Raw genomic sequence first — 8,674 nt, 5'->3', positions numbered from 1 at the left:
AGAAAAATATCTTTGGATGAGGATTAACAAAAAAAAAGGAGAGAGAGAGAATAAAGAAGCTATGTAGGTACTGATTTTTTTTTTTGGACTGGGGGAGTCTCCAAAATATCTTCAAGATAAAAAATAAGCACTTACTCCATCCACTTTAGCACCACCATTTTGCCCCCTCTTACTGCGCCCCCCGTCACGTGCCAGCCCAGGCAGGCTGCTCTAATGGATTACTTGCATTATCCCCCTCATCGCTGCTTAAATATTTATCAGACCATTATGTATTTAGTGGCCAGGAGGGGGAGTGGAAGGGGCAGGAGGCAGAACTCCTTTGGCCAGATGCAAGGGTTAATTACAGATCAGATAAATCCCCCCACTTCTCACCCCACCCCGATTTAAAAATTAAATAAGCAAACACGGTCGGGAGATGGAAAGTGGACCTTTACTTACATGTAAGGAAGTCCAACACCACCTAATCCAGGTCTGAGCGCCTTCCCGGGCCTGGTTTTAGCATCTGTTCCCGGCCCCGACCTGCACACCTGTGGGCTGCCTGGGCCTTACACCAGCTTCTTATTAAAAACTGTTCTTCCCTTTTTTGCTGTCAAGCAACCAAAATCCAAGCTCTCCTAGAACTGGAGTCAACATCCGCCTCATAAAAGAAGTTCTGAAGGTAACTCCGGGGCTGGCACTGTGAAATATTGTTCATTATAACGAAGCAGCTGAGATAATGCTGCTTTCTAATTTCCCTTTCTCAGTCAGAAATTAAATAAAAAGTCATGTCTAAATTACAATACTGGATTGAGATCAGAGGAGGGCCCCATGCAGAGAGCTCATGATCTATCCTCCCCACATTTTACAGCCCTTACAAACGATGATTGCTGTTGTTTTCCCCTCCCTTGTCTTTGAGGCCATTTACATTTCTTCTGAACTCTCACTGTGTTTTATTCGAATCTCTTCAAAGTGCCAGTGCACATAATAAGTCAATCACAAACTTAAATTAAGAAAAAAAAGTAAACTCAGACAAACTTGGGCTCTGAACTCCAAGATGAACCAACTGGAGGGCCCCTGACTGGGCTGTTAACCATCACCTTCTGGGCCCTGCAGTTTTGCCCACTGCCCAGTTGGCAAAGTCTTCTCCAGGGAGAATCAGGGCGGGGAGGACTCACTCCTCACAAAAATAGCCTACATCTCTATAGCCCTCCCTTGTTGCAGAAAGGCCCCTTGGACAAAATGGAAATGCTGGGCTGGCTGGTAAGGGGTATTTAAAAAATTCCAATGAACCTGTAGTATCATGGGTAATCGAGCAGGCATTTGACTATCAATAAGGGGGGAAGAGGAACACTGGCACATCTCGACAGTTGCAATTCAAGCATTCTGTGTTCTGAGAAGTTGTTGGCGTTTCCAGGATGTTGCACAAAAATTTGTTGCTGAAAATCATTGTTTTTGTTGGAATTGATTAAATAGCATCATTATGAACTACTTTTACTATATGCAACTTGCTTCCTATCAACCGCTTAGATAATATAAATTGAGCACCTACTATGTGAAAGGCACTGGGCAAGAATGAGCAAGTGATGATCTCTTCTACTAGAGTCCTGTGATCAGGGCCCCTGAGGCACTAGCTGCACTTGAGTGCTCACTCTCCAGTTGGGACAAGAGTACATTTAGACTTTAAGATGCAGCCCAAATTACTGTGAGTGTAGGGCTGCTCCAGGGAAGACACTAAAAGATCAACAGAAGTGGGTTTCTACAGGACACATTAGTCAGATAGAACCTGGCAGAAGAGAGGGGCTTGAGCTGGGCTTTGCAGACCAGGTAAGATTTAACAATGAGGACAGAGGATGAGAAACACTTCAGGAATGGCACGCACAGTGTGAGTGAAGGCCCGGGGTGGGTTGCACAGGGCATTAGGATACGGTAAGGTCTGGACAGACAGAGTGCCTCATGGTCTCCTATGGCCACAAGCAATCTACCTGTGGCTCCTCAGAAGGCCACTCAAGGTAGGCGGGGCCTGACTGTCTACACTGTGGTTACCATGGCCAAGTGGCATCTGGCCCATGCTACATTTCAGAGCTGCAATGAGAATGACCAAGGAACTACTCTACAGCTGGACCTTTAGTCCAGATGCCCCACAGGCCACCATCATGGAGACACTGCAGCTCTTCCCCTACTAAAGGGCATCGTGTGCAGCCCAAAATGTTGCAATCAGAGGAGAAAGGGGGGCAGGGAGGCTTAGTGGAGTTTAATAGCAGGTGTCGTGGCAATGGCCCTGGACTGAACTCATGTCATACACTTTGTCTTTTTGCAGTTTTGTACCCTTCAAGTGCCATCCAAGCCAGCTGCAGAGTGCATGCTCCAACAACATATCTATATTCAGCAAATAAGAGTGTCATCATTCTTCTGACTCCTTGACGTGAAGAAGTTCAGTTGGACTTAAAACCCATTCACCTCATCGCGATACTCCATTTCAACACTCCATTTGTCAATAGAAGAAAATGAAAGCTGTTAAATTCTTTAAATACAATTTCAACTGTTATGAATCTTTAATAGTTATAAAAATGGCTTTAAATTTTTTATCACCCACTTGTGCAAAGTTTCTTATCAAGGGTAACTACCAAGAATTTGTAGACCTCATCATTAAACGAGTCTTGATCAGGCATGGTATATAGTCACTTCAAACATAAACCCTGATATGAAATAGTTACATTCATGGAAAGAAGTGAGCTCACATTTCTCATTAAAGTTGGGAAAACATTTTATCCTAATTCAACATATAATATCTTTCCTAATACACTATATTTTATTTTTCATTTTGTATAATTAAAGAAAATGGAATGATTTCCCCCCAAGCCCCATAGAAATATCCCAAATCCCCTGCAGTTTCCTACAATGTGCAGTACAAATATTCTTGTTTCCATGTGTGTCGTGACTTTAAAAAGCTGGACAGCCCTGGTCTAAGGTATCTTGCTTGTCTTCGTGGACCTTGGGAGGTACATGCGTCTGACTGGCAGACAGCTGTCCCCTTGCCAGTGTCTGCAAGATCAGTGTGGCCATCAAACTTCCCAGACCCAACAGAAGGGTCTACAGGCGCCGAAGATGGTGCCTTATGAACCTGAGGAGGTTCCCCTTGGAGCTGCTCCACTGATACCTTCCTTTTGTGGATGCTGCTCAGGACTGAGTCCTTACTGGTAGCAAGACGTGTTATAGTGAAGGAGGGAGGAAGAGTGGAGTAGGGGAAGGTGTAGCCCCCAAATAGCAAAGACATGCTTACTGGCTCACCCAATCCAACTCTTCGTCTTTAGTTTTTCTAAGCTCTCTATTCTACCTCTTGATTTTAAATAACTTCCTGAACTATAAATGCAAGAGTTCCAAATGAAAACTGATTGATAGCCTCGTATAATTATATAATAAAAACACACCGAAATGCATATACATTATGTGTGGGCTCGTGTGTCTATATGCATCTGTATCTATTCCAGAGGGAGGAATATGCAATAACGTCTCCTGAAACAAATTGTCAAGGTGTCAATAAGGAATCTCATAATGAATGTGTGGGTGTGATCTGGGGTAATTTCATCGCAATTATGTTGCTCAGGCTGATTTCCCAAGACAGGTCTTAAAGGCACAAGTCCCATTCCCAAGTGGAAAGCCGGTTCTTTGCTTCCTATGGCATCGGCAAAGCATCACATTTCCAGGCCAAAAACGCCTTCCCTCAAGCAAGCCAGAGAGATCAGAGGACATCAGGTGATTAGGCAGAGTGTCAAAGAGCTACTGGTCACAGCTACAGGCTTTAAAGATCTGGGGGAATTTTCTGTGTCTGGCCCCCAACAATGTGAAAGGCTGTTTGTGGCTAAGAAAATAACAGTGCTACTCGACCAGAGAAGTCAGGATTCTGAATGATGAGTATTAACTATATCAAACACTGTTCAAAAGGTAGGGGATGAGGAAGAGCAGAGGTGGGGACTGGGCAGGCATGTGCTAGAGGAGGCAAGGGGAAAATATGTGGCCGGGGCCCCCAAGGAATTCCCAGCCTATCTGAATGGATAGATGTGTGAGCAAATACCAATGATTCAATGTGAAATGGAATGTAAGAGAGGTCTAACCATGGGAACTGGGGAGGGGGTGAGAACATAAGAAAGACTGTGTAGGATAACTGTGAAGCCAAGCCTTGAAAGTAGAATAAAAAGTGCAATCAATATCTAAGAGATATTGTGCCCTGCTCTATGTGGGGCACAAAGGGAGACTTCCCTCAACAAATTTTGTTGCATGAAGTACAGGCTGCATTCAGGAATCTTCTCAGCAGGGACAAGGGTCCCCAGTCACCCATCAGAGACCAAGATCCAGACTTTGCGGTCAGGAAAGCCATGTGGTCCAGGAAAGTGTGTGAATGCTGGCCCAGCCACAGGGCCAGGTCTGGGCGGTCCAGGAAACAGACTGGAAGAGGAAGAGAAAGCAGGAGATTCCATAGGAAAGGGGTCAAGGGCAGAAATCATTTTCTCCACCTTCTCAACAACATCTAAATCTAGACCAGCCAGCTCACACCAGAGACCTCTGAGTTTTTGCTGATACCTCTGTGCCCATCCCTGCAATGCCCCTCATTTCCCTTCCTCATTGCTGTCCCTGAGTCCTGTCACCTTGGCCTTTGTAACATCTGTCGACTCTATTAATCAGGGGTCGCCAACCTTTCGGACCTCATGGACCACCAGTGGTCCACAGACCACCGATTGGCAACTGCTGCTCTAGATCACTACAATCATGTCTTCATTGGCCTTGCGCCCCTTTGATCCATCCATATCCTACTACCAGTTTGATTTTTCAGAAATACTTAAAACTCCCCTCCCTTAAATCTTCCACTGTCCGCCTCCCAGATAAAGCTTAAACTGCTAGGCATTTCCAGGAAGACCTCATGCCCTCATGTCTCCTTGTCTTAGCAGCTCTCTCCCTTCCTTAAACTGAAGGCCACAGTCATGCTAAACTCTGTCTAGTTCCTCCAATGCCTCATGCTTCCTTGCAGGTCCAGACCTTTAAACATGCCATTCTCTCTCCCTCTGAAATGTCCCTTTCTCTGTTCTCTATTAGGAGGTCAACTCATAAACAACATTGATGACCCTCTCCCTCCGGAATTCACTGTCAGGGTCAGATACCCCACCGCTGTGCACCAGGACATGTTGGGTGTTTTGATCTCTAACAGAAACAATGAACTGTCTCTCTACTAGCCCATCATGCTCCTGACCATGCCCATTACCTGGACAAACCCAACACCCAACGCCTAGCAAAGTTCCTGACACACAGCATGTGCTCAATCAATACTGGGAATGGGAAGAGGGATGTTTGGTTGGATGGAGGCAGAGGGAAGGAAGTGAGCAAAGGCACCGAGGTAGGAGAGCCAATGGGGGGTCTGAGGAAGCCTGAAGAGGCGGGTGTGAATGGAGTAGAGATCTGTCTGGTGAGCCATGGGAGGTAGGGCCAACTGGTGGGGGCCTAAAATGCCCAGGCTTTACCAGGAAGCTGCCTCGCAGAGCTGTTTCCCTCTCCTGGCTGGGCCACGCAGGAGCCTTTGTCTCCGCGCCGTTTAGATGTGTGCATGCTGTGTACGTTGCACTCTTTCATGATGGCTGTTGTTTGTCGGAATTGATTAGCCTTTCTGCGTGGGAGCCATCTGCTGTCTTTCAGGCTCCTGTCTCACCAGCATGTTGATTTCAATAAATTATTATGGCCCTTGGAGTCGGCTGGGTAGTTTGATGCTGTGAGTCCCACACATCCAAATCAGAACTGGATTGAAAGCTATTTAATGCGCTTTCCCCACTGCCTTCTCTCTTGCTCAACAGCACCTAAAGTGAACCTACTATCTGGGGCTGCCCGATACGTTCTGTACCTTCTCCTTTCTTCTGGCTACAGGACTGAGCAGCTGACCCTGGTCTGACCACCACAATACCCCATCCCCCTGGATACAGGGACTGGTCTGGAGTGAGCCTATGGGTGAGAAAAGTGGTCTTTCCACTAAGGTTACAAAGATGAAGGATGCATATTTAGGGCTTTTAGTGGTCATCTTTGCTGGCATGTGAAAAGAGCTGAGCAGATACAGGCAAAGATGAGACACAGATAATGTCCTAGAGGAATTGAGCCTTTGGTTCATTCCTACAGCTCCTCCTTCAACTCTGGGAGCTACGTCAAGTTCTTCCCAGCTACAGGTGTTTTTACGTTTCTTTTCATTTAATCTGATGTGAGTTAAGTTTGTGTTACCCACAATACAGAGATTCCTGAATACACAGCATCATTAATCAGGTATATGGGAGTCATCCTCAAATCTCCTTTTCCTTTCACCCCAAATCTAAACAGTCACCAAGTCCTCTTAATTCTACATCTAAGATGTCTTTTCAGTTACTCCACTCTCTTCCCTAACTTTCTCTCAGCTGGGTCACACAACAGCATTCTAACTGGGCTTCCTGGGATCTTGTCCACCACCCCCGCCCCCAAATCCAAGTTGGTCTTTCTAGAATCCAACTTTGCTTCATAAAGTTTACAAGGCATCCATTGCTCATAAAACAAGTCCAAACTTCTAAGCCCAGGATACTAATCCATCTCTATCTTGTCCACCTACCTCTTCAGTCCCAACCCCTAATGTACCCCACCTCCCATTCTCCAAGCCTCTAAGCCAGGGGTCCTCAAACTTTTTAAACAGGGGGCCAGTTCACTGTCCCTCAGACCGTTGGAGGGCTGGACTATAGTTTAATAAAAACTACGAACAAATTCCTATGCACACTGCACATATCTTATTTTGAAGTAAAAAAACAAAATGGGAACAAATACAATACCCCTGCTCTAAGCCTTTGCACATGTTCTTCCCTGTGGCCAGAAGGCCTTCCCAACCTTATTCATCTGGTTTCTGGTCTGGCTTTCTCTGATTCAGCTCACAGTGCACTTCCTCTGCAGAATGATTGCAGCCTTGCTATTGACAAGATGGGCATAGCTTTCCTCTGTAATTCATGGCACTTTGGTGTCTGAGCTAAAGAAGGGAGATGACATGGCAGAGCAGTGAAAAGCATGGGTTCTGGGTCAAAAGACCTCAGTGTGAGTTCTGGCTCTCACATCTACTCACTGTGTGGACTTGAATGAGGCACTTCATCCTGAGGGTCACTTTTCTCAGTGGCAAATGGGAGCAATAAATAAAGTGAGCAGTAAAGGTTAAATGAAAAACTAGATCAACTTCTTAGGTAGGATATAGCAGATACCCAATAAGAGGCAGCTCTAATCATTGTTATAACTTTACTAGAGGTACAGTGCACAAAATTCTTGCACTCGGTGACCACCAGGGGGCAGCTCCTGCATTGAGCGTCTGCCCCCTGGTGGTCAGTGCACATCATAGCAACTGGTTGTTTCTCTGTTGGGCCAAAACCAGATCTCCGACATCGCCTGAGGGGTCCCAGATTGTGAGAGGGCGCAGGCCAGCCAAGGGACCCCACCAGTGCACAACTGGGGCTGGAGAGGGATGTAGGAGGTTGGCCAGCTGGGGATATACTGGATCCCCAGGAATTAGCTCAGAGGCACTGGAAGACCTAAGAGGTATAAATGCATCATTTCCCGCCAAGCCACCATTGCCTTGGTAAAAGACTCCAGATCCCTTTGAAGACAGGCAGGAGTAGGATTTGCAGTATGTGCTCCCCAAGTATATACTCCATATTTGTATGGAGTCATTGCAAAGTCCTACTTCAAAGGCATCTGGGCTCTGGCTCTAAGGCTCGCTTAGTCTTTATTTAGTTGTTTGTTTGTTTGTATTATATGGCCCAAGAAAGTTCTTAGAAGATTATCCTTATATTTCAATGCAAAAGACTTCATAATTAATTAGCCATCCCAAATGGGTCTGGGCTGTTCTGAATACCATGCTAACCTGCTGCCTAGTATGGATCCATGCAGTTAGACAATTAGCTGCTTACCCAATAGCCACTCTCCACTTTTTCCTTGCTAACTCAACAAAATTTTCTGTAGTGAGTAACGTGCCCAGCCAAAAGTTCTCACATTCCCAAATTCTCTTGCAGTTAAATTGCAGGTCTGTGACTTAGATTCTGACAAATCAGACAGGTGTGTGTGTGTGTGTGTGTGTGTGTGTGTGTGAACATTGGCTGAAGAAGTGAGAAAAATGAAGAGGAGGCTAAATGCAGTGAAGCTGACATCTGGCAAACACATGTAGAGATACCCAGCTCTGCAGTGGTGAGCGTGCAGTGTCTGGTATCCAGTCCTAAGCATGACCAGTGCCAAGGAGCCGTCGTGTCTTGTTAAAGCCACCTGGCAACCCCAGACTCTGCTCTTTACTCACCCCATCCCCCGTGTATCCTGTGTAGTACCTAATATGCCTTTATAAAATCTCTCTTCTGCTTAAGCCAGCCAGCATGGATTCTCTTGCAATTAAGAACATTAAATAATACATGCATGACCTTGCTTCTGGGGGTTTCTTAAGTATCACTCTTTGGTCTCTTCCCCTGGGAATCCTCGTCTCCCTAATGAAATCAGGGATCCCATTTCAGCTACAGAACTCTCAGCATAAACACATGAGCTGCTGTGGCTCTCTTCAAAGACGCTGGCACCCCCCACTGTGAGATTTCTCAGTGGTTTGGTAAAGGAAATGTCTTCCAGTCCGCCTTAGGGAATAGAGTTGATGGATACATCCATGTCAACCTTCTTATCTACC

This window comes from Myotis davidii, unplaced genomic scaffold (assembly GCF_000327345.1).
Source record: "Myotis davidii unplaced genomic scaffold, ASM32734v1 scaffold815, whole genome shotgun sequence".
In the NCBI taxonomy this organism is placed as follows: domain Eukaryota; kingdom Metazoa; phylum Chordata; class Mammalia; order Chiroptera; family Vespertilionidae; genus Myotis; species Myotis davidii.
Note: the sequence above shows the minus strand (reverse complement) of the source record.